The 27,356-nt window shown below is 43.9% G+C and overlaps 1 protein-coding gene across 1 annotated transcript in view; it reads left to right on the top strand.

Moving 5' to 3' along the window:
• Positions 1-27,356, top strand: part of UST (uronyl 2-sulfotransferase) — a 265,128-nt gene that overhangs the window by 226,612 nt on the left and 11,160 nt on the right. The gene's annotated exons all lie outside the window — the stretch shown is intronic.

Here is a 27,356-nt window from a genome sequence, read left to right on the forward strand (position 1 = left end):
AAAGCTTAAAATAAAATTTATAGGTTATTTTTAAATTTTTTAACATATAAGCTTACATTAAACGTTATTTTGTTTCAGTTTCAAGTGTACAGCACCATGGCCAGAGAGTCGTAAATGCCTTACAAAGTGTTCCCCCGATATTTCAAGTACCCACCTGGCACCATACGTGGTTATTACAATATTATCCCCTGTGCTGAGCTTTCCATCCCCATGACTGCTTTGTAACTACTAATCTATAGCTCTTAATCCCGTCCCCTTGTTCACCCAGTTCCCTTCCTCTCTGACAACCATCAGTTTGTTTTCTGTATCTCTCAGTCTGTTTCTTTTTTGTTTGTTCCTTTACTTTGTTCTTTGGATTTCACATGTGGGTGAAATCATCTGGTATTTGTCTTTCTCTGCCTGACTTGTTTCACTTAGCGTACTACTCTCTGGGTCCATCCATGCTGTTGCGAAGGATAGGATTTCATTTGTTCTGGCTGAGTAATATTCCACTGTGTCGATGTGCCAGAACTTTTTTGTCCACTCAGATATCGACAGGCACTTGTGTTGCTTCCATGTCTTGGCTGCTGTAAATGACACTGCAGTGAACATGAGGGTGCATATGTCCTTGAGAATTGGTGTTTGGGGTTTCTTCAGATATACGCCGAGAAGTGGGGTCACAGAGTCCTAAGGCAGCTCCATTTTCACTTTGTTGAGGAAGCTCCACACGGCTTCCCGCAGTTGCGGCACCAGTCTGCACGCCCACCAGCAGGGACTAGCGCCCCCTGCTGTCTGCAGCCTCGCCCACACTCGTGTGGACCATCTTGTTCACCAGGGACTGAGTTCAGAAACCCTCATTTGTCATGAACGTGTTATCTTAAACCAGTGTGTGGTGATCCACACAGAAGAAAATAATTTTTAAAACAGATCCGTTTGACAGCATTCAATATCTTTCTGGTGGGGATGGGGAAGTGATAGGGAACGGTATCGCCAGACTTTTAAAATAGCGTCTAAAAATGAAAACTGAAAGCATATGACTGTTTTAACTGTGTCTGTTGAGTGAATAGTTAAAGTTCACACAAAATGTAAAGACCCCTTTAACCCCTAAATGCTTAGAGCTCTTTAGCAAGTACTTGCCTGGAGGGAACTCTCTAACCACAGACTGGGAGCTTATTCAGCTTGCGGTGATGTCGACGGTCTCACAAGGGCTCAGCCTCTAAATGTGTCTCTATGTGTTCGATGGACTTTACGAGAGCTTCACCTGCAGCCTAATTTTATAGATATAAAATATATAATATATAATAAAATATATAACACACATGTTAATATAATGAATCCTATATTAATATATAGTAAGTAATATATAATCACATATATATGTATATATATACTGTTGACCCATTTCAACTACAATTGTAAATTCTGTTGGAAATAATGATTACCTTGAGTTATTTTTTTTAATGGATTTTTCACTTGCTTGTTAATTTACTCTTGCCCTGGGGCCATCCCATCCCCAGGAGAGGGCACCGTCCATGTTATTATCTATGATTAACAGGAAAACAGGACTTAACTTACAGACATTGATTTTCTAGTAATAACTTTCCCAAAATAGTTCTCATCTGTGAAAACTGATGTTTAAATAGCAGGTATCATCTGAAAATGCCAGAACAATTCAACACACACATTCCCCAAGTGTTGAGGTGTCTGCAGTGAGCCAGTGCTGGGGCAGGGCCGTCTCAAGGCAAAGAAGGCAGCGACCGGCCTGGAAGCCACCAAGCACAGGGCTGCAGGAGCCCCTCTGAGCGCAGGGACCTGTGCCAGGCCCTGAAGGGCACACTGGTGCTCACCGAGTGGACATGGGAGGAGGCACTTCGGGCCTAAGAAAACACTGTGAGTGTAGGCAAGGAGGCACGCAGGGCCAGGGGAGGTGTAAGGAGTGGTCCGGCCGTCCCCTGCTGCCCCTGCCTCTTGGAGCTGGGTGCTCCGAACCCTCCCAGTCAGTTCCCCTGCAGCCAGGACAGCCCTCCCTGGAGGCAGGAAAAGGACCGGCAGCCTCAGCTCTCCATGTGGCGCAGCCTGGAACTGAGACACTCACACTAGTCCCAGAGCCGGTGGCCAAGCCACACTTGTCAGAGGTTCCTGTGTCACCCCCCATTTCCTGCTCTCTGCCAAGCCTGACCACCACCTGAGGACCCTACACTTCCCAACAGCGCCTCAGGGATCCTGCCAGGCACCCAGGTCCCTGTGCTGGGGTTTCTCCTAATCGCTTATTTCCCAGTCTCTTTGCCTGAGATTCAGCCTGGGGCGCCTATTGGCTCCAGGTGGCACTGCACTGTCCCAGGGGGGATCCCACTGCACCCTGCAGACCCCAACCGCCACCCTGCCTTGACCGCCTCAATTCCCCCTCTCCCGCCAGCATGGACTCCCCTTCAGCTAGCAGTCACTCCCTCACCCAGGCGTGGCTGGCTGGGTCCCCTGACGTACTGACTCTGGTCTTCTTGCCGGGAGCCTTGGGATTGCCATTCCAGGAGTCTCCCCCAGGCCCCACCTCCCACTCCGTGAGTCCTGGTTGAACTGATCTAGTCTGCATCCCAACCTCATCCTCTGGACAGCCCCGATGCCCCCCACCCGCACTCACACGGCGGGGCTGGGCATGGCGTGTGCACTCTTCTCTACACGGCCTGGCTAGGCATGGTGTGTGCACTCTTCTCTACACGGCCTGGCTGGGCATGGCGTGTGCACTCTTCTCTACACGGCGGGCAGGTGCATCTTCTCTACACGGCCTGGCTGGGCATGGCGTGTGCACTCTTCTCTAAGGCCTGCTGCATTGTGACTCTCTCTAACCCTGGCTGGGCATGGCGTGTGCACTCTTCTCTACACGGCCTGGCTGGGCATGGCGTGTGCACTCTTCTCTTATGATTCACTTCCCCAAACAAAAACCTGGCTAATCATAGCTGGGAGTAGAGGTGAATTTTCTCTTCTTGAGAATTTAATCACTTCTACTTAGTTTTTAGTTGAGGTTGACAGTAATATGCTTTGCACTGAGTAAGAGTATTACTAAGTAAAATTAGTCACCACAAATTTCAGTTTCTGGACTTTCCTGATAAACTCTGCGAAGCTAAAATGCTTCTACAGTCTGGACAAAGCAGATTAAAGAGACCTGGCCCCAGAGAGTGGCTATAGGTCTGTTATAAAAGACGCTGTGACCTCCCTGCTCCCTCCTGCCCAAGGCCCATGTCACCACAGGGGTTCTTGTGGTGACATGGGAAGAGCAGTAGGCAGAGGCCTCAGAGCTGTCTCTGTGCCCTTGGCTCATGGCCTTGCCTCTCGGACATTCTTTGCTTATAAAATGTACCCCCAGCTGGGGTGAAATACAATCCTCACCCATTTTTGCATGACTCAACATTTTATCATGGGAGCTTCTATTTTTGTTCGCCTAAATCTTTTTCAAATTAAAACTACCACTTCCTGGTCTGTATTTTTTCAATGCCTCAGACATTTATTTGATCAACATATAATGCCCTGGCTTTTCACATCTCACAAATGGCATCAGACCGTGAAAGAATACAGCAGCAAAATGCAAACACACCTGCACACAGAACACCGCCGGTTTTGTGGCTCCTTGCGGGTTATATTAAGCACATGCATTTCATTGTGCACAAAACCACAGAGAAATTCAGTATAATTCCCCACGGACAAGAGTGGGGGAGGCTTGCTGGTTGAGTAGGGGTGTCAGATGCTCTGCTCCAGTGGGAAAGTCTCACCTCCCCTGCTCCTACTCAGTGCATCCAGGTACCTACTGCCCCGTCAGGGCCGGACACCCCTGTGACTGTGTTTCAAAACTTGATGTGCTCCCAGAATTCCACTTCCCTGTTCTCTAACTACATCTTATGTCTGAAGGTAATGTGTGCATGCAATTAAAAATCAGGTAGTACCAAAAATGGGTCATGGAAAGCAGCAGTTTCCCACGCCAGCCCACCCCATCACGAAGTCTGGTTTTGCAGAGGCAAACCCTCTCAGCCCAGTTAGCAGTTTCTTCTGATAATCACACTATTTATAACTAGTATGCACGGGCTGATGCTTCTTGGTTTATTTATTTGAGACATTGTTTTCACTTCTCTTTTTCCATCACCCTTACCTCTCCTCCCTCCCCCCAGTCTTCTGAATGTGACCATAGCCACGTTTCGGATGCATAGTCCCTGTTCATGGAACTGTGATGTACGCATTTGTTTGCTGTTGATCCAAGGAGCCTGCAGTCGTTTTGTTTCATTTCTTGCATAATTTGTCAGTTTCCCTGGAATTAATTATTGCCTTGGTTTTGTTTACACTTGCTTAGACTTATTTCTATCTAAATTTTCATATGTGCCATTGGATCTGTTGTATCCATATCGCTTTTTATAATTTTTTCAATAGTACCACCCCATCGCCCCCACCTCCCCAGACCACTCCCCTCCTCCACCCAGAGCTCTGCCTTCCTGTTTCAACCCGGCTCGTGGCTCATGACACAGACGCTCCCTAACAGCTGTGCTCTGGCAACTTCCCTTTACCACGCGGCTGTGCCGGGTCCCTGTTCTCTTGAATCCCATGAATCCTGTTTCCGGATTCAATAACTCATCTGTTTCCGAGCTATTTTCAAGTTGCTTCCAAATCAAAGGTGCATGGGAGGAAGTAAATCCCCTGAGTTACTAGCTGTCTGAAGACTCAGAATTCCACTCTCTGTCTGGATCCCCCATTGTGGCTGTGGGTGGATTTCTTCATGCCCACATCCCATTTTCCACCTCTTTTTCTCTGACTTTTGGTTTTCTCTCTCTTTCTCCTGTAGTCTTCCTTTTATTCCTTTCATGAAATTTTATAACAATAGCCTCAATGTGCTGAGTATTCAGCAGACACTTTTAAACTTAACATTCACGTTTTTCATTCCTGGGAATGAGTGCTTCTTGTTTTATTTCTTTCCTGATCTTATCACCACTGTTTTCTCTGTTGCATTTCTGGAATGCTGTTGGTCGGATTTCTGAGCCCCCACGTTCTCCCTTTCTATGCACTTTATTATCTTTTCCTCTCTAAACTTTTATCTTTCCCAATGTTTACCTCTGGAACAGTTCCTCAAATTTGTATTCCTACCAGTCTAGTAAATTTTTTCTTTTCCAGTAACTCTTTTTAAATTTATTTTCTCTTTACATAATATCTTCTTCTAATGTATTAGATGCAATACTACCTTAAAGGTCCGAAAATTACAGAGATTTAAAAAAAGGTTTCCATTCTCTCCCTGCATTGTTTCTATCTGCTCCAGATTCCTCTTCACTGTTTTCGCTGGTCTGGGCCTCTTTCCCAGTCTAAAGGCTTCCTCCGTGACCTTCGTCAGGATTTGTATTTGAGGGTGAGGCACCAAAGAGCCCGTTGAAAGGACTGAGCAGTGGGAGAGGCTCACTGGCTAATGGACTCCACTTGGCATGGCCAGGCAGCACTAGAAGGTTTGCTGGGGGGAAGAAAAGATTTGTTAGTGATTGTACGTCTTGTTTCTCTGGTGCTGATTCAGTTTTCCCACGGAAGAATTCCCCAAACAGCTGCTTAGGTGTGGGAGGGGGGATGGGAAGGGGACGTACATGTGGTTGCTGGTGTGGGAACAGGAGTTGAAGACCCTCATTCACTGCACCATTCACTTAATCGTCCTCCTTTTAGTCCCTGCCTCTCCTTTCTCTCCCCTGGGTTAGCAGATCAGTCTAGAGCCTCTGCCCAAATTTTTTGGAAACCAATCCTAAGGTTGGCTGCTCCGAGGCCATGGAGAATGCCCTGCGGAAAGGGGGAAGAAGCTTCGCAAGATATCTGGCTGCAGGCAGCTGTGGGGGAAGGTCAGGGCCCAACCGCTTCGTCCCCAGACTGCCTGCCTCGTGCCCAGCTTTCCATCCGGGACTCCTGGTGCAGCCCTCTGTGCATCAGGGGTTCTGCAGGGAGTGCCGCCCTCCCCCCGATGTAGGTCCCCTTCTGCCAACACTTCAGATGTGCTTCTGCTCGAATATATTCCTCCAACCACTTTTCACCATCCAAAAATTGGTTGAGGTCTTTCTCCGACTTCACTTTCCAATTCCTTTGTTCTTGTGATCTTGCAATCACAAAGAATCAAATTATTATTCTTTACTGTCATTTTTGTGAAGGTTTTCAAAGGGGAGGAATTGACGGCATGTAATCAACCTACTACATTTATCTGGGAACGTCCTATGCACCTGAACTTTAAGATTCTGATCACCAGTTCCGTGCTCATGGCTCTTGGCTGAATCTCTCGCGTCCGTTCGTTTCAGGTGGTGGCTGCATAGCCACCCCATGCGTCGGGCTGCCTTCGAGCCGCTGCTTCAGCCTCTGTGTCTTGGTGAAACGGTACTGGTGAAATTCCAAAAGCAAAAGCAACAAACAACAAGATCCTCTAATGATAATTCATTAATTAAACTCCATTGGGTTGCTACTGAATGATGTGGCAATCACAAGGCCCCAAACGACTATGCCTTTCCAATGACTTCGAAGACAGACCAGGGCCCTGTTAGCAATCGCGTTGGTGGGAGAGGGTCAATTATAAGAACCAGTAAAAAGACACTCCCGTGACCCAAGATGGGGTGCGCAACCATCCAGAGACACATTCCAGTGTAACCTGGTGGACGTGCGCGTCTGCATTTCAGGCACTGCCACATGTCACTTCCCCAGTGCAACGCAAGGGTAGCTCCGGGTGCAGAGTCAGGGCCCTCTGTTGGAGAGCGCTCCCAGCCAGCTCCCGGCCGAGGAAAAAGCAGCCATTGAGAGGGGTTCTCGGCAGCAGCTGCCTGAGTAGCGGTAGCAGCAGCTCATATAACAAATGTTTCATGACGAATGCAAACAAAAGCCAGCGCTGAAATTCCAGCCACGCCATGTCCAAGCCCGTTCAAAATCATATAACCACTCGGTTCGACTTTTTTCCCCTCTCTAAATGCATTCCATATGAGCCGTGGTGTTGGGACGGCTGGGATCGCCTGCGTTCACTCAGAAAGTGGTTTTGAAAGCCCAGACTGAAAGGAAAGTAAGTCAGTGGGAAAGCAAACTCAAAGTAAACACTGGGGCTCAGGTGCGGGAGGTGTGTTTGTTTTCCCAGCCAGGCTCACCCCCTGGAACGGGCTGGAGGCTGGGAATCCGTTAGCGTTAGCGGGGCCCCTGGGGTGGCAGTGGCCCTGGCGGTGGCCCGAGCTGCTCTCTGCTCATGGTCGGAGCACTGGTGCCGTCCACAGGCTGTTTTTACAGCCCAGGACAAGACAAGGGCAGTGATGGAACTGAGCCTTCAGAAACTCGGATGGCGAGTTGGCACGGCTGTTTTTTTAATGACTTTTATTTTAGTTTATAATAATCTATCTGAGATGGATTATAGGGGGGAAATGCGAGACTGTTTGAGAAGCACTGGCCCAGACTCTCCTTCTGGCTCTGGCGGCCCAGGTCAGTGAGCTGGGGAGCCGTCCCATCCACGAGACCACCATGGCATTTCGGGCTTATCAGGCACCACGATTCTTCCCTCTGCTTTCACTTTCTTGGCTTCAGAGTCGAAAGTGCTGATCCGTAGAAATGGTCAAACTTCCAAACGCAAAGAGGTGTGATGCTCTGAAACCCTGCCTTCCTAAAACTGATGCCGTTTGGAACTAAAACCTTTAAAAGTGGCAGTTCACACTGGGATAGCCCCTGTACAGTCCATGAAGCCTTGTGCCTTAAATTTACACCGGCTCAGCTCCTGCTCACACAAGTGCATTAGATAGTGTCCTAAGTTGAATTGTGGCCCCCCAAAAGATACAAGCGTTGACACAGTAACCCCCTGTACCCGAGACTGTGACCTTCTTTAAAAATAAGCCCTTTGTAATCGTGTTAAGATGAGGTCACATTGTCTGGGAGAAGAGTTCATTCCAATGACCGGTATCTTTATGAAGAGAGAGGTTCAGAGACGCAGGGAGGAAGAAGGCAGAGACTGGAGTTACGATGCCACAAGCCAGGGATGCCAAGGGTTGCTGGCAAACACTGGCGCTAGAAGGAGACAAGAAGTTTCCTCCCCAGAGCCCCCAGAGGGAGCACAGCCCTGCTGACGCCTTGACTTTGGGATTTCTAACCTCCCGAACAGTATGAGAATAAATTGCCACTGTTTTAAGCCACGCGTCTTTTGGTAAATGTATGGCAGGCCTAGGAAAGGAATGCAGGGAAGAACCCTCTTCAGCTCCACTTCCAGATGAAGACCCGCAGACTCTGATCTGAAGTCTGCTCAGGCTTGAAGCAGCCCGCAGGTAGCAGAGGCGAGCTCCGAACAAAGAGGAGCACGGCCCTCCACGCCAGGTCGCCTCCCCTGGTCGGAGGAGGGGAAGAGAATCATCTAACATCCAGAGAAAGTGAAATCAGCGACTTCACAGTGATACAGTGACATATTATGAAGCCATTGGAATTTTATGTTGAAAAACTATCCATGACATCGGAAAATACTTCGAAAAACAATATGAAAAATCAGACTCAGTATTATATTTATCCTTAGATTCTATAGTACTTATATGTGTTTATAGTACACACACTCATAATATGGAAAGAAAAAAACACCAAAAGAATAGCAGTTGTTAATTGTGCCTGTGGATTCTGAGCAGCTTTTCTTTGCTTCTTTAGCCTGTGCTGCATCGCCTGCCTTTACCGTAATCAGCGCGTATCGCAGACAGCCACCAGGCGTTAGTCCCAGCCACGTCCAGGCACTGTGGCCTGTGTTGCATATTCTTCATCGTCACAGTGGCGTGGGAAGCTAGATATTATCATCCACCTTCCACAGAGGATAAAACACCCCTGACAGTCTAGGGATGTGCCTGAGGTCTCTCAGTCCATGCGAGGTGGAGCCCGTCTGCCCCAAGCCCTGTGAGCTTCCCATCAGGCCTTGGGGCCTCTCCCACTTTCATGATCAGAAGGGGGGGGAAGATAGTAGGAGGGGGAACAGTTGAGCAACGAGGAAATGAGGAAGCAAGAAGAAACTGCCTGCGGCTCTCAGGCAGGGCTTGCTCAACCTCAGGCAAACTGAAGTCATTTTTTAAATAGAGTATTGAAGCAAATTTTATTCCTTTGGTATATCATAGGGTTTTACCACAGAATTTCAGTTTCCAGTGGGCTGATTCTTTGTGTCCATTATTTTGATCTGATTTTTATTTCTATTATTTGTGTTTCTGCCTGGAAAATAATCTCGGTACTAGCAGATGAGCATTGTAAAATGAAATCGTAGATGTGTATTTTTTCACTTAGCTCAGCCCATGAAAAGCCGTCGATGGGTGGCCTGCGTCCCTGTTAGGTGGTGTGTCTATGTCCAGGTGCTGACAACTCAGCTGCACCGCACAGCTTTTGAAACGCTCAGGGCCATCGTGGCAAAGACTCCCAAGGTCTCTTCTTACCAGATTCTGATTTTATGAACTGAGTGCATTTCCTTAGCCATCTTACTAATATGCTAGAGCAGAGACACTCTGGCCCAATGCATGAATTGGACAGCACACTCCTCTTTGCTCTGAGACCAGTCTGCAGCCTTCATGTGAGAGCCTGGTGGGTGGGTGTCAGTTGGACAGAAACGTTACCTTCCTTAGTAACGCATAAAGCCCATCTTCCCCAGGAAGGACATTTCTTGACAGGGAGAGGCAACCGGGTCACTTATTTAACAAACACTGATATCACAATTACTATGGGCCAGGGAGCATGTGAGCTCTTAGAGATATTAACCCACTTCACAGTCGTCAGACTGGTCTCTGGGTTATCGCCCACTGGGGATCACCCACTGCACCTCCCTTCTCCTGAGTCCTGCAGACCCCATGGTGGTGGAGAGTGCCAACAGGCCTGGTCAGTGTGAAGTGCACACACCACGGTTACACTGTCAGTTAAGTATTTGTTCTCTCCTGTAAGTGAAGACCCAAGTCCATCTATCTATCGGTCAAGCTTTGACCACAGCCAGAATGGACCCTGCTCATTGCAGTTAATGAAGTTCCTCTGCTGCTCTTCCTACTGCATCTTTCTCGGTAGATTTGCCCCTGCCTCCGACTCGCAGTATCCCTGGACGGTATTCTCACTCCTTAGACAGCTCACTCCACGCTAACAGTCCTGGGCATCAGAACCATCCTCTCCCAAAAGGTAGCTGTCCTGTGGCCCTCTCCCTCACAGACGATTCTAGAAGTATGAAGATATTAACAGCTGACAATAACACAATTTGTCTTGTCCAGGGGAATTTCTACTACTAACAACAATAATAGTAACTTCAGGAACAGTGCCTTGCACATTGGGGGATTTAATAAAAACTCATCGAATGAATAGCAAAGGCATGTCCTAGGATAAACATTTTACGTGGACTCCCTAATTTCATCTTCAGAACAACCCAATAACATAGATACTTTTATTATTCCCATTTTACAGATGAGTAAACTAAATTTAAAGAGTTATTAAATGACACATCATTGTTTTATGGGGAGATTCCTTAGAAGAAGAATCATTTTAGATATTTTTTATTATACATGTACTAAAAATGCTTTTAAAGAGCTTTTGAAGAGAAAATATGTTGCTTTATTCACCTAAATTTGGTTCAGTAGAACCATGGGAAGGGGAAGTAAACTTTCGTCTGGGTCAGTCCATTGTCGCACCTTATTGACACTTTCATTCAGCACAGGAACGACAAGGGCAGAGGGCAGAGCCTCGGTGGCCTTAGGGTGTGGTGATGCACTCTGCGCCCCAGCAGCCTGCCCCGGGTCACACAGCACCAGGATTTGGACCCAAGCACACCCCCCTCACTAACCGCCACCTGCGGTTCACCTGAGTTGCGACACTCCACTTCAGGGGAATAAGTAGCCACTGGTAGAGATCCAGGCAAGGGCAGTGCGACCAGACTGAGAGCTTTCTCCCAGGAGTGGATTTTGAGCAGCCGCTTTCTTCCTCACAGCAACCATACCATCCACACGACTCTCTGTTCTGCCCACAGCACATGTGCTCAACCTGAAGGGCACTGTATGGTCCTCAGGGACCGCTTACACTGGCCCATCCTGTTTACTTTAAATGAAAAAAATTGTGGGTGCCTGCTTTCTTTTTCTGGGAAGTGTTTTCAGATCTTCGTAGGCAGTGCCAACCCCAGCCCAGTAAGGACCACAGACTGTGGTGAGACCAGCTCTCCAGGTCCGCACCCCCCACTCACACCTCCCCCCACCTTCCCAGTGGCTGGTCTCTAGGAGGGTCTGCCCACTGACAACATGCTCCTTCAGCAGGACTGTGAGTCCCACCTCCAGCAGTGTAAGCCCCGTGGCTGTGAGCCAGGACACAGGCAGGCATGACCTGATGGAGAACCACCGGGAGGGCAATGGAGCTGGCTCTCAGTGAGAGGAAGTGACCCTATATGGACTGAGGTCGGCCTCCTTCAGAACCAAACTACAGAGCTGGCGCTCCAAATGGCAATGAAGCCTTGTGTTTGTTCAGGGTGGTGTTTGGCTCTGCCCCACTTCTGGATTTCCACATTATAGCGTAGGATATTGTTTGTCTAAGTATAATAGGGCATATGAGTTGGTTCTTGGCATTGGTCATGGAAGATTAGCTTACTTTCACCAACCCAGAATCAGCCCCAATGGCTATCAAGAAAGACCACACAACTCCCAGAGTGTCTATAAGTAGATACCAAACCACATGTGTTACTAGTCCTGATCTTAGACCATATTATTATTAACTTTGCTTTGGTTGAAAGAGGGCCCCATCATATTGTTAAAATAGAGTTTCACAGCCTTTAAGTGACTAGGGCACGTCACTTTTAAGATGTTTTTCCAAAAGAAAATGTTAAATCCCAAATACATTTTTTTGGCTGAATTGTTGGTTTTAATGGTCCGGAGTCAAAAACTGTAACTTAATTCCTTGTAAAACTAAAATCAGTTTCATGAGGAGTCTGCTAAACAGTTCCCTCTGTTCAGCTGGAGATTTCTACTAGTTCCTAACCCTTACAATGTATTAATACATTCTTTTGCAATACCAATGTTTTTCCATTTAAAAGAATTCCGTTGTCAGTATCTGACTTTCTGTTGACATACAGTAGCTTATTTGTGGCCTCAGTTATGGTACTGTGGTTATAGTTTCCCCTGTCTCTCACTCCCTTTTTCCTTGGTATCTGTGAGGGAACTCGGCGTCCAAATAACATCTACATCTGCAGTTTCCCAAACTGTGCTTTCTGAAGGTGATGATGGTTGTGTGTGTTATTCAGAAGTCTGCGTGGCTCGGTCGAACTTCATGCTAAGTGTGACTGGTCTCTTCCATAGCTCATTCATTCACGGACTTCCGCTATGTGCCTGTGGCTCCCACCCAATACCACCAGGGACAAGAATGCTGAGCCCCGCTGAAATGCAGTAATGTGTCTGGGGAACTCCTAATACAGATCCAAGCCGTTCTCAAATGTGCTTAATAATGTTCTCAGAGGTCTAATATTTGGGACACAAATGGCAAAACTTCTTCCAATAACACGTACTTTAGATGTCCGACTCATGTAGCAAATTGCAAAAAGGAATCCACCCAAAAGAAAAAGTACAAGATACCACCATCAAAGGCTTAGCGTTTTGTTTTGTTTTACAAAATGAAAAAGAATCTCACCCCAAAGCGAGCATACAGTGCTGAAATAATTGATGTCTCATCAGCAGTACAACAAATTCCGTAAGTTGATAAGTGCCATTCTTTCTTCAGCATGGAACAGATGTGGTACTGTTTTACGATTTAGACAGATTTAGGAGTTCCGGGTTGAGTCCTGGGACACAGTCTTTAGATAAAGTACAGGTGTGTGGACAGCTTTTCTGGTTGTTAAGTGTTATTTATAAGAAGCTAGATCTTTAAAGTTCATCCTTTTATGGAATTAATTTCTTTTGAAAAGTGTTCCTGTGTTCCTTATTTTTCCATAAGTTCCCCCTCATTTTTTAATAACTTCCCATTTTTACTAAGGATACAGTGCTGCAGAGAAATATGGAGAAGGAATTTATTGGTCTATGAACTCAATTCGGTGTTGTTGAGCACCTGTTGTGCGTCCAACCCAGCCCGAGTGCAGGAAAAACCCACCAGGAAGTGCTTCTTAGTGCAGGTTTCAGTCTCCAAGGACAGTGACTCTCCTGTTCACCCAGGGGATTTATGGGAGGTGCTGGCTTGGGAAGCCCCACATGATTTCAGAGCAGTGTAAACACCTTACACACTGAGCTGCTCTCTGCTGGGGTTGAAAGACTGAGCTTAAAGTCAACCAGAGTCTCTGAGAGAAAGCAGTAGGGTCTTCAGAAGCAAGGCAACTCCTGGTTCTCTGTTTCCTTTAATCAATGTTCCTTTGTGGGACTTCATGTAATTTTTTTATTTAAAGAGACATTGATCACCCTACAGCTCCATCATGTTGCCAGTCACCCAAGTTTGGAAGCTCAAAGTCCTTTCAGTTATAACTAAAGATAACATCCCCTAGAAGTTCTGCTTGAGAGCACTATAGACAATCTCCAGCTCACCAAAGAATGCACAGATGCCAGATTGATGTGTCTCAATAATTATTGTCCCCTCAAGGCCACAGTCAAGACATATTCGATAAAGAATTGGAAGAGATTTCACTCTTAAATCCATGCAGAGCTTTAATGCACTTGGATGTGCTTATGCTTGGAGTGCACCATTGCAGCCCTGTTTCTGGAGCCCAGAGTTGTACTTGGAGGACAGAATCTACTCATAAATGGCAAAAGCTTCAGCCCTATCCTAGAAATTTAACAAAACTAGGCTCGCAGGTTTCTTTGGGTTGGAATTGAACAGGCCACACACCATGAGTGTCATACTGGCCCCAGAGCCAGCACTGACCAGAGTTTGGGTTCTTCAGCAGGCCAAGGAGTTAGCTGAGCCTTTGCAAATGGTCTGCTTCACCTTGTCCTTGACAGTATGTTAGGGAGCCAATAGCTGCACTTTCACAAAGGCGTCTTCTATTAGTAAGGTTTTCTTTTGCTTTCTTGAGACAAGGAAGCAGTATCACACAGAAATCAAGGTCATGGCCTTGAGAGCCAATACATGGTTTGAAATCAGCTCTAATTTGTAGCATCTGTTTAACCCCAGGCTCGTTCTTTAACCTCTCTCGGCTTTAGTTTCCTATCTAGAAGAGGAGGATAGCAACCTGAGCTAAGGATTAATAGAGATAATGTCCTCATGGACAAATGTATAGTTTCCAAGGCACTTTTCTATTCATTTTATTTGATTCTTCATTTTCAATCTCTAGTACAGCAGGGTTTTCAACAAGTGCTCAAGCTAGTCCAGTCTTTGAGTTTCAAAGGAGAGCAACACAGTTGTTCCCAAGTCTGTTTGGCATACTTTTGAGTTCCAGTGTTCCCAGGCCATGATGCATGCTGGTGGGTGGCCTGAGACCTCTGCTGGCTTCAGCCTTTCTTGTGGTGGTGGAAGTGCCCATTTAGGGCCTACTGATCTGGGCAGCTTGACTTCATGGAAGTGTCTCTGTCCAGAGTTTAGGAGGAATTCTTGTCCTTCTGCATTAGTTTGAAAATCACCTTTGATGTCAATAGAGTTGTTTTCTAATACAAATGTAGAGGTCACTTAAAGTTGACAGACCACATCCTGTGAAACTTTCCCACTTGCTCTTCTAGTTTATTTTTACTATAAACCAAGAGTAAAATGATATACACACCCCAACTCAGATGTAAATTGAAGCCAGACTTTGTTTCCTGATATCTGTGAAATGGAGTAAGTAAGCTAATGGGGGGAAAATGGTGCTAATACTTGGTCATATTCTACTAGTACTTGCTAATGCCTAAAACATTGAGTTTTCAAGAATGGTTCTGTGATTGTAGCCCTTATTTCTTTAATGGACTAGAACTAGGGCTTTTAACACCAAGGCTCAAAGGTCAGAGTCATGGAAACACATTTTCATAACCATTTATGGGGCATTTCAAAGTGTAAAGTCTTCTTGGCTTTGTGAAATCTAATCTTTTGTGCTCTCTCACACCCAGGCTATCTCTGTGCTGTGTGCTTTAAGCAAGCTCAGAATTTTTCACCAATAGTTCTAGCTCTTGAGAGACCCCAGGATTTCTCCTTGACACGTGGACACCAAACTTTACACAGGGAACAGCAACCACCACAGAAATGCAAAACAATGGGGTAATCCATGTCCATGCATGAAAATGTAGATTATTATACAAATGTCATTTTTCTTAAATTGGCATATTATTTAAAGAAAAAAACATTTAACTTAAAGTGATTCTCAGGCTCATGTGGAAAAGTAAACTTGTGAAATGGCCAATGATTTACAAAACTAATCAAAGGGTGTTTGCCCTACAAGATTCTAAAATATTAGAAAGCTCCTGGGCTTAATATAATCATGTAAAGGTACCAATGCTAGTGTAGAAGTGATGTGCTGTTTGGTAGAGATCTCTGCAAAGAAAGAGTAAATAAAAGTGTGAAATGGTTAGTTAAATGTTTACAGAAAAAAACAGTCTCACATTATACCATGGGTCTTAATAAATTTTAGATGGCCAGAGAATGAATTTTTAATAGAAAAAGAAGAAATAAAAAATATATAAATGGCCATTTCTGCAATGATAGTGTTTTGCTAAGGATTTACTAGGCAATAAAATACATATACATACAAAGAAGGTCAAGAATATATTTTACTAAAATTTTAAGTAAGCACATTTAAAATTACTTAAGTGAGCAAAAACATTTGCAATATCTTATTGTTAGCATATAGACTTTTTATAAATCCATAAGAAGGACACAGGAAAAAATGGAGAAAAAGAAATATAAGTGGCCAATAAATATACTTGAAAATAGGCCCAGCTTCACTAATAACTAGGAAATGCACATTGTAATGAGACCTTATTTTCTATTAAATTATTGTTGTCTGTTAAATGGAGAAACACTGAGCAGTATGAGTGCTCCGATGATGGGGAGAGTGCAGAGAAATGGTATTTTAGGAAATAATTAGGAGAAATAAATAGGAGATTGCTGGAGGGAGAGCAAATTGGTACAATCTGGGATACAGAATAATTGAAGGATACAGAGTAAGACCTGATGTCATGGCTGGGAAACTGATAGAAATATCCTGTGTCTTGATTGTGGCAGTGGTTTCGTGTATATATAGCTATCAAAACCCATTGAATTATATTAAGTTCTGTGGTTTTTTTAAGATTTTATTTATTTTCAGAGAGGGGAAGAGAGAGAGAAAGAGAAACATTAATGCATGGTTATCTCTCAGGTGCCCCCTACTGGGGACTGGCCTGCAACCCAGGCACGTGCCCTGACTGGGAATCAAACTGGTGACCCTTTGGTTCACAGTCCAGTACTCTGTCCACTGAGCTACTCCAGCCAGGGCAAAGCCTGTGTTTCTTAAATGTAAGTTATTCCTTGATGTTTTGATGAACAAAATAAATGTTCACAGCCTTTGATCCAGTCATTCTAATTCTAGAAAAAAAAATCAGACAAGTTTATAAAAACTATTATGAGATGATCTTCACAGTATAGTTGACAACTGCAAAGCACAATGGACTTAACTATTTACAAATAGAAAAATGGTTAAATTTTGGTACATCAATTGGAACAATAATACACTAAACTATGAAAATTGTGTTTCAAAACATTTAAAGCATAAGCAATTGCTCAAAATATAATGGGATAGGAACTGTGGAAAAAAGGGGGTAGCTAATAGTATTTACAATATGACACCAATTTTATTAGAAAAATTACATAAGCACTGGAATATAATGAAATTGAAATATCTCAAAGTGTTCACGCTCATGAGTCATATTCCTGTGTGGTAGGATTACTAGTGATTTTGGAAAAGTTATTCATTTGAGGAAAATAATTGAGCGGTCAGATAAAAATTGCATGTGCCAGAGAGAAGCAGAAACAATGTCCACCAGAGCACTTAGGGCATTACCAGAATCAGGCAGACCTCGATCCCCTCTGTTCTGTGTACTTCTCTGCACACGCAGCAACGTCGACTCCCCAAGCAAATGAAGAGCATCACTCTCTAGGGGCAGCACAGACTCATGCAGATGCAATCCAGGGTTCAACATTTTGTCCTTGGACTGGCCTCTCTACAGACTTCCAAACTCTTATCAGCAACTCTCCTTTGGATTCCACAAATTGCCTACCAAATTCTAGCCAATGGTTCTTTGAAAGTTCATCTCTAGTTACATACATGTACACACAGTCTTTTCTAGATGTATATGGGAGCTGTGAATTTGTGTGAAGATTTCTAGCCCTGAAATACTAAAATCTGATGACTCTACTTAACTCTTTAATAGTCTCGAAATTTTTACCTTGCCTCAGGAACTATGGTGTAAACACTGTAAGGGCAGGGATTGGCTTCCTGGGTCTGCATCCTTGACCACGTGGGGCAATCATACTTAAGACAGTTTAATTACATGAGGGTAGCTCATAGATATTTTCTATTGCAGCATGACCATCCTTAACCTGAAAACAAATTGACTTAACTCTGCAGTAGCTGACTTGAGTTCTCCCCACAAGTCATCAGCATTAAGATTAAATGTCAGTATAACAGTTTAGCCAAACCAGATGTGAACTGTGCAGCTCTTTCCATGGCCAGAACATAGGTTTAAATATGTTTAAATGTGCATCCTTCACATGTGTCTTTATTGAGTGATTACAGATGGCACTTGATAGAGTATCCATGCTCTGAGAGACTGAGGTCATTGATTTGTTAGGTTTGTAGGTGTGGACACTCCAAATTCTGCTCAATGTCCCCCAAATCCTGTAACACAATTCTAAAGGGGTGTTAAAATGGCATTTCCCTGTTTACTTTTCCTCTTGGCCTTTGAGGATTCTTTCTGGGAGGTAAACACGGAGACTTTTCAGGAGTGAAGTTTAGCCTTTGTAGATATTTTTTTCAATAAAGCATATTTTCAAAACTCCTTCAAAATTAAGTAGCAAAAATAAAAGCCATGGGCTTTCTTTGGAAACATATGAGCCATAACCATCACACTTCTGGCGGACATAAAACTGATTCCGAATTGTATAAAAGTGATGATTAATTGTACAAAAATGTTGAGAGTCAGGAGATGTGGGGAAGTGGAATGTGAAGTTGGATTGGTTTGTATTTTCTTCCATTTGACTTGGACTATTGGGTGACTCTCTAACTGTATCCTCCTAATTCTTTTCTGCTTTGTTTAGAGTATTTGTAAAGGCACACAAGGCAAGGAGCCGAGCCAAAGCAACAGCTAGGCAGGTGCTTCTGCCAGGCTGGGGAGGCAACTGGGATGGAAGGTGCAAGCAAGCCAAACTCTGAGCACATGAGGTGGCTGCAAGTCTGGAGACACAGATGAGGCAGGCAGCCCAGGGAAAGATGATGGCATTGGGGGTGATGGCAAGAGTGAGGGCCACTGCCAGACGTAGCCCCGGGGTCTCCACAGTGGATATGGATCTCACAGGCTGGGACTCGGTGTCCTGGAAACTTCCTATTTAGTCATCAATGAAATGTCCACTTCACATTGAACAATAGATCTTACACAACCATAGTCATGGAAAAACACTTATGTTCAAGACTAGGGAGCTCCAGAACTGCCTTCAACCCTGCTGTGGTCAGCCCTAGAGACAGTGGGGTATTCAGCTGACCAGAAAAGGCCCAGAAAGTCAGGCAGCCCCTCTGTACCCTTTGGGGGCCTCCAGAAAGTAGTGGTGAATATTCTGGAAAAAAATGGAGAACCAGTGCAGAAAAGGAAAAGGGCTAGAAATGCTTTAGATTTTCCTAACACAATAATTCCTGCGTGTTGTTGGGTTTTTTGATCCATAGTCTCCAACCGATTCTCTTTGTAGTTCATTATTTACTTAAATAGCATTTAAAGTGAGTCTGAGTTGGTTTGAGCCCAGTTACACAACCCAGGGAATTGGGCAGAGGACCTAATGGCACAACCCTTGACTCAAACAGGGCCATGAGTTGTCCTTCGTGTCCCCACCACTTCGTGGGACACCCCTACGCCTCCCATCTGTTCTAGTGATGGTTTCCAGAGAGTTTCTCACAAAACTTTACTTTTTCTCTTTTTCCCAAAACTATTTAGATGCTGCCATGAATTCTCTTTTGGATGCTTTTACTTTCCCAGCTCAGGCAATATACAACAGAAGTGAAAAGGAATAGAAAAGATATTGTCTCTATCCAAATGGAACTTTTGGGAGAGAAAAATACATGAAACATCCAAAATAGATTTCTGACATTTAAAGCATTATATAATCAATTCTAAATCGTGTGGTATTGGTAAGCAAAAGGCACATTAAGAAAGTGATAAAGCTAGTGAACAGGTAGGTGGGGCAAATCTATCTATAAACGTACATGAGTGTGACATAGGATATGAGTCTTTACTTTCCCTGAACCACCAGTTCTTAAACATTTAAAAGAGCAGAGCACCTTGAAGTCTTAATATCTGTAATTGCAGGAGGTATCATTTATCCACTAAGTTTCAGTTAAGTTTAAACTTAAATAGTTTTGTCTCAGCTGGGAAGATTGGCATTGTTTAGTTTAGTAGCAAGATACTGATGTTCTGAGAGAACAGATTTTGAGAAAGGTAACAATAATGTTGCTGTTATAGTTTACACTTACCAGGCACTTTTTAAGTTTTTTTAGATACTTCATTTAGTCCTATCAACAACCCTATGAGGTAGACACCATCATTATGTCTGTTTTGGAAAGAATGGCATTTCCAGGCGAGGATACTGACATTAGGGAGGATTCAGAACTTCCCCAGGTGGAAAAGCTGGTCACTGGCAGAGCCGACACCCCAACCCACTCGGCTCATCTCCCACACCCTTGTTCTTCGCCCATCGCATACCGCTGCCTCTCCACACAAGGAGCAAAATCAGAAAGAGGAAGGTCTGAGAGAGGCAGGGTAGAGTTCGTAAGGCCTAAGGTTCTAGGAAATTTTATTTGGCTAAATTCTTAAGAGCCCAGTGTTTCTAGAAAGCTTAGAAATTCTGTTGCAATGATGTTCATTGACATTGTAGATATGCTATTTTGTTTATTTTTTCTGGGAGAAAGACTTTAATAGTTGAAATGACTAAAACCAACTGCTTCAATAAAGTGCTCCAAAGACTCTCTCTGGTTAACAGTAAAGCCGTTTGTTTTCGTCATGTCAACAACTTCGGCCTTCATAAGGGTTTTAATGACTCGCAGAATGGAATTTAAGAAAGCAAACAATCTGAGGAAAAAATGCTTATTTTTTTAATAAAGCAGAGCAAAAATAGAAATCCTTTCCAGTCCAGCTGCTGCAGAGTCTTAAACATTCTTAGTATGTTTAGGACAAAGGGGTGATTAACAAGCACTTCTTAAAAAAACTTTTTCACCATTATTCTAATTGTTTAGATAAAAATTTATGGTAATGTATTCACTGTCAAAATTCTAATGAGTTGACATTTGGTAACATTTATTTTTAAAGTTATTTATTGAAATATATAATCTACTAGAACTAAATGATGACCAGGTAATAAAATCAATTTAATATTAGTTCAGTCTTGTCAGTCTGTTAAAGAGAAATATTGCCTTTCAAATATTTTCACAAAGCCCTTTTTTACTTACGAATACCATTGAGATGATACGATTAAAGGCAGTGAATATCAATAAGCCTGAAAACATCTCTTGCTACAATGTTCAGGGTCATATCTTTTTCTCTTAAAAGTTCTGACATTCTTAAACTGTTTCCCCTGTTGATCTTTTGTGTCTGTAGACACAAGCTCCTGTGTGCATGGGGTGGGGGCGGGGGAAGTTCCGCAACAATTGTGGACGTTCTGTATTCACTGCTGCTGCAAGGGATAAGCTTAGATGTCAACTGATTTCTACTATCTGACAGTATATGTGTTTATTGTACATTAGGAAGAAATAGTCATTCATATATATATATCCAATCAGGAGATGAGCCAAGGAATGGAACAGGAAACTAATGCCCTCCTAAGCTTTCTAAGTTCACACAAAGAATGATGGGCTCAGTTGCAACCATCGACTGATTAAAGAATTGGATCTAAATACCTGAAGAAATAAAATACACAGAGAGCAGGATGGTGTAAAAGCCTTCAGCCAGAAAGTGCAAGAATTGGGGCTTATGTCTAGTACTGATTTTGGACAACCAGTCATGGTGGCCAGAAACACAGGCTGAGGGTTGTCAGGCTCAGCCCAGCTGTGACCACTGCCATTGGCTCCAGAGAGGGGGATTGGTGGCTCACATCCCACAGTGTGTCACTCCTGGCCTGGGCACCCCTGAATTTGACAGCCAGAGGGATTCCGTACCCCACCCTCAGCCCATCCCCACCATGCCCAGCATCTCCCCACTCTCTGCTGATTTGAACTTTGTGGGATAAAAAGAGAAAGAAAGAAGGACAAGTCATTTGGCTCCGGAGAGCTTTTGCAGCACTACAAGAGGAAAGTGGGGTTAAATCTACCCCAAGAGTGATTGAAGGCAAGTGAAAGAGCTGGGCACTTTCACTCACCTACACTTCCAGCCAACAGCTCAGGCCCTCATTCCATCCCAACTAAACCCAAAACATGACGACTGAGCTAAGTAGAATGAAGTTAGAATTGGCTCTTTTCTGGCAGAGATGGGATAAAAGTTTTCTAGGAGGACATGCTAATTTCTGTTCACATGTTCCATAGCCTTTGATGTCCAACCACATCATCTCCTTGAGCTCAAAGCAAAAAGAGGTCACGCGCACACTAGCATTGTCTTTACAATCCCTTGCCATTCAGATCACCTCGTACATCTTGCCTGCTGGGGCCAGAGGGGACACCAGTACTTACTGGAAAAGCTAGTGACTTCATATGGGTCTTATTTTTAAAAACCTGCTCATTTAGGTGACATTCAGTAGATCCATTTTGTAATGTACGAGAGGAAGTTGGCGAGTGAAGACAAGAAAAAAGGAGAAGCAGAACCATAGAGCTAGTAAAGACTTGAAATAAGCAGCATTTCGCCAAGGCCTGAAACCTTGGCCACTTTACATGATTGGGTGGCTCAGAAATTGTCAGTGGTTTTCTCTTTTCTCCAAAAGAACTGACGGGGCAGGGGGAGCATTTTAAAACTGAACCCAGGACTCCTCGGTTCTCTGTGTGAGAACCCACAGTTCCCACAGAAACTTGAGAGATGAGTTAGTGAGGGACTCAGTTCCTTAGACTCGGAGCTGCAGGATTGCAGACAGGCCAGCCGGGAGGTTACCTCAGCGCAGACCAAGTAAATAAACCATTTGGTGAAAGCCATTAGAGAGTGAATGTTACTGGAAAGTCGTAAATCAGCCAGCCTGTCTATATAGGGTTTCGCTAGATTGGAGGAGCAGTTTGGAATTTTTAAAATGTTTTTCTGTGTAGGAGTTGAAGAGGAGCTCTATGACATCACTTACCAGTCTCTATCATTATATCAAAATTAAAATGTAAAATATGGTATGGATTGAATGCCATTCCACTTACTCAATTTTATGCAGTCAAGTTGTTTATAGAACATCATGAAACTTCATTTCATGCCCCAATAAAACTGAAATGTAATGGATTAGAGCTCTCCTGTTTGTTGACTTTTAGCCTTCAGATATCTTTGATTTTTTCCATCCTTTGAACAGATTTTTAAAGAATGTCTTGAATGTCCTTCAAATCATCCTTTTCGTCTGTCCCCTCCCCGACCTGTCTTTACACTCTTTCTAAAGTGAACCAATCCTGGTAGAACCTAATGATTTGCTATGCTATATTATAAGCATATTTTTTTCAATGGTAGCGCCTCTTTTCTGGTTGCTTCTAAGCCACAGCATGGTCTTTCCGGCACTGGGAGACTTTTCTTAAGTAACTTCTTACCCCATCTGATCTAAAAGGAAGGCTAGTATACAAATGCACACTTTCTGGCTTGCGTGGCATAAAAATTTTCCTGGCAATCTGTCCTCCCCCTGCATCTCCCCACAGGTTTCTGCAGCTTCTCACAGCCATTGGCCGTAAACATTCATCTCAAGACATCACCCTCAGAAGCCTTCCCATGTAACCTGTTGTTGACATGGTGATGCTCCTCCCTTTTTTCTTTCACATGTCAAAAAGGTAAAAGAGCTTAATGTTTCTCATCGGAGGAAGTTAAGCTTCTATTCTACCTTGATAAAACACCCCTCCTCCATTTCTATTTTTTATTCTACCTTAATAAAAGTAAAAAGCACCCCTCCCCCTATTTCTTTTTAATAGCAACTGCTCCAAAGGCAATTACCATTTAAATGTCTTCTCTTAGAAACTTGCAATTTCTATTGCCCTACAAACTTTCATTGGCAAGTTCCAGTACCGAACACAAGTTTATACCACAACCAAACCTTTCAAAACGTATCGTGAAAGAAACTTTGATTCGGATTCCCAGATTACATTTGTAAATTTCAGTGTACCTGTAACACATTTATAGTACTTACATGTGCATATCAAACATTTGCCACTGCTCCCGAAAGTAATAGTCACGGCACCCGGGCGTGGCTGCCTGCTGGTCTTGGCATCTACTGGCATTGGTGTATCAATTTCGAACTTTCTATAAGTAAACAAATGGGCCTCTCATACACCTGGACAGACTGCAGTTTTGTCTCGTTATTCTTTCTTAGGGTTTTTGATTAAAGCACAGCAATTTGGACGTGTTCCTAGATAGACACAGTGTCTTACAGAGTGTGCAGCTGACAATCACCTGACAGAGAAGGAGGAGGAACAGGGCTGTTAAGCTGTAACCTCCTAAGACCTGGTACTACCAACGTACTGTAGGTGCCAGAGAAAGTAAATCTTAATTTTAAAGTAGCATTACAAACCCTCCCCGTGGAAGTGACAGCATCCTTGGAACTTCATTTCACACTTTCCTCACTTGGGAATGGTTATTTTGAGTAGCACCTCTTAATGACTTAACTTCTTAATGCCTGGGCAAGAGGTTAAATATCTCACTTATCTACATGTTCGGACTCCGTGAACAGCTACTTCACTCAAAGCTCTTCAAGGGTTTATCAAAATCATGTTTAACATTCCAGAGACAACATCCAGGTTGCTGGTTCTTGAGACTTGCCTTTGGTTCACCCGTCAAGGCTGATCGTGGTGATAAATATAATACCAAAACAGCAGGAACAGTGAGATAGACTGTACTCTATTTAAAGAATGTATCTAGCATGAACTATAGCAAAGAGGAAAACCCAGGCTCTGTGGCAGCCAGTACTGAGCACCCCATTCATAGACACAGGAAATAGGAACCATTTAATTACTGTCACGGTGGTCATCACATGGTATAATTCACTAAAACGTTTTGTGCACTAAAAATTTTACAAGCTACCACATCCCCGTATTAAGTGCAGGTCTGTAGGCAGTACGTACAGGATCTTCAAAAGCCCCATGCAGGATGGAAATTTGGTAAATTAGGTTGAAGTTAGGTTACATCCTGTAGCATTAAAGAACATATCTTAAAATTTAGGAAAGTTGTATTACACAAATTTCAAGACCTCTGACAAAAGGAAGTAATATTGTCTTAAAGCTGTCAGAACTGAAAACCTTATAAGAGACACCACGCAGTACCAAAAGTTGCCATTTATCTTAGGGAGACGAGCAGAAAGGCACATGGTCAGTGGATTGAGCACAGGCCTGTGAACCAGAGGATTGAGGTTTAATTCCCAGTCAGGGCACATGCCTGGGTTGCAGGCCAGTTCCCAGCAGGGGACGCACGAAAGGCAACCATACATTGATGTTTCTCTCCCTCTCTCCTTCCCCTCTAAAGAAATAAATAAAATCTTTAAAAAAAATTTTTTTTAAAAAGAAAGGCACATGGTCACTTATAAACGAGGATATTTATCTGGTATTATCTAGAGTCATAGAAACTGAAAAACAGCTGAGTTATCTCACAGTAGCAAATGGGCTGTGTGACCTGCCAGGTATCTATCAAATGGAACACTTTAACACACATCGCAAAATATGACTTGGAATAATTAATGCTGTAGGAAAATGCATGCTATCTAGTTAAGTTTTAAAAGAATATAAAATTAAACAGTATAGCGAGATCTTATTTTTATAATTCACGTATGTAAATAAGAAAAAAACTAGAAGGAAATAGATTACTACAGTAATGAATGTGGCTTGATTTAAAGTCACTTTATCTTCTTAATCTTCCCCCCAAATTACCATTTATATGTGTGTGTCTATATGGTATGTACATATTTATATGTATTATAAACAGAAAAAATGAATTTTTAAGTTGTCAAGTTATTTTGCTAAGGATTAAGACAAAGCCAAAAGGTCATAAGCTGCCAAGAGCTTTGTGATGACCTTATGCATGACTAGACAAGTAGCTCAATCGACCTGAAGCCCTGGAGAAAATAAAAATAGAACAGAGGAAAAATGGGTCAAAGAACTATCCTGTGGGCGCGTCACCATGTGTGAAGTGCCCAACATGACTGTGGGTGTCAGCAGTTGGCTTTCACACTGTCAGGGCTAGATTTAGAGAGTGCAGTGTGATTCCAGGAGAGGGCCCCTTCCCCACACCCGTGTGTGTGTGTGTGTGTGTGTGTGTGTGTGTGTGTGTGTGTGTGTGTAAGAGAAGTGGCCTCGGCCTGCTAACACAATTCAGGCTATGAGGAATAGAAAGAAGAAGAGTCTTGTATGTAAAGTAACAGCAAAGCTCATGAGATTGTCAGATGCCAAAGAAATTTGGACAGAACTGCTGGACCGATCCCCAGATCTTCTGTGTTCAAATCAATGCATTTGATCAAGATGTCCTCATCAGTTATTGGTAAGGGCCTCTATAATATGGTTCCAAATAAAGTAACAAACATAGGAAAAGTAACAAAAATGCATTTCTCGACAACGACTTCAAATTTAAAAAACGTGTACTTCCAACAAAACATACATTTTATTAAAAATGCCACCAAAGTTTTCTAGTTAGGTTTTTTTTCAGAAGTAGGTCTTTTCAAGCAGAAGTGTTTGGCTCAGTGGTTGCAGTGACAAAGCCTCTGGCTTCGCCATTCTCATGCCCAAGCCCATACTGTGATGGCAAAATGCTGCCAGGGAAAGCATGCATGTGTGACTAGGGTAGCATTTGTTTTCAAAGATATAGATCAGCTTTTTGATGATTTGCATCATGATGCCAAAGTTGGGGAGAAAAGAAATGGGAGCAGATGGCTCTGCAGCCAGTGAACCAGGGCAGCAGGGAAAGCCGGGGAGCTGGATGGAGCCGAACACAGTGAGCTGGTTCCTGCCAGCACAGGGGTGTCTGAACAGCAGTGGACAAGCTCTGGCTCCTCTTCACACCCTGCTGATAAATAGCAGTGATAGGAGGCTGGTTATTCTCACATTAACTTCTAAGTTAGGACCCCCGTGTGGTTGGACAGCTCCTGCACCAGAATCAGCCAGTTAAAAAGGCAGGTTCCAGGGCACTGTCATGTCAGGTGCCTAGGTGATTTGTTTGTGGCACATTCAGTTTGTCTGGCAAAGTGTCCACTTGGCCCTACGCAAGGGCACAGAGGTGGCCCTTGATACCCACCCTTCTGTGGTCTGCGCCCCTTCTCTAATGTTCCCCTAGGAGAGAAGCCCTGCCTGGACTGAAGGGAAGCCCAGACGATGCATTGCCTGGGAAGTGATTGGAGAGATCATGCATTTATTTCCGTCTTTACTGTTCATGTTTCCCCTTTAAGGAGGAAGCCTATGCTTGCAGCTCTTAGCAGTTCTCTTATTCCCTGGAATCATGCTTGGTGCTCAGTGCAGAGCCAGGGAATGAGCCAGGGGAGGCCAGGCAAGAAAATATCTAATTTGCCCTGGCTGGTGTAGCTCAGTGGATTGAGCACGAGCCTGCGAACCAAAGGATCACGGTTCGATTCTCAGTCAGGGCACATGCCTGGGTTGCAGGCCAGTTCCCAGCAGGGGACGCATGAAAGGCAACCACACATTGATAGTCCTCTCCCTCTCTCTCCTTCTCTTTCCCTCTCTCTAAAAATGAATAAATAAAATCTTAAAAAGAAAGTATCTAATTTTACCACCCCAACTCCCAGCAGTTTGGGCACTGAGGACAGTAGCGTGCATTTGGATTGCCCAGGCAATAACTTGGAAGCTCCTTCAGTAGAGGGCTCTCACCTCAAGATTTGATGTTGTAAGGATCTGCCTGTGCAGGGTTTCTGGGAAATGCATGCCTCCTTCCAGGGCTGGTTGCTGGCTTCCCTGCCAAAGGGGGCAGTGCCTTGTGGGGTGGGTGGGCCCTCCTGACCTACCTCACACAGGTCAATCACTTTCCCCCTGGTTCTTTATGTCATGTTTATGCTTCCAAAAATCAAAGCAAATTGGGAGCCTTATAAAGGCTTCATTCTCTTGCATCAAAGGAGCCCAGCACTTTCAGGCATTTAAAAAAAAAAAAAAGTAAATCATGTACCTTTCACTTGGCTACACAGAG

The sequence above is a fragment of the Artibeus jamaicensis genome, unplaced genomic scaffold, assembly GCF_021234435.1.
Source record: "Artibeus jamaicensis isolate MK-2021 breed Jamaican fruit bat unplaced genomic scaffold, CSHL_Jam_final contig_3176, whole genome shotgun sequence".
Classification (NCBI taxonomy): Eukaryota; Metazoa; Chordata; class Mammalia; order Chiroptera; family Phyllostomidae; genus Artibeus; species Artibeus jamaicensis.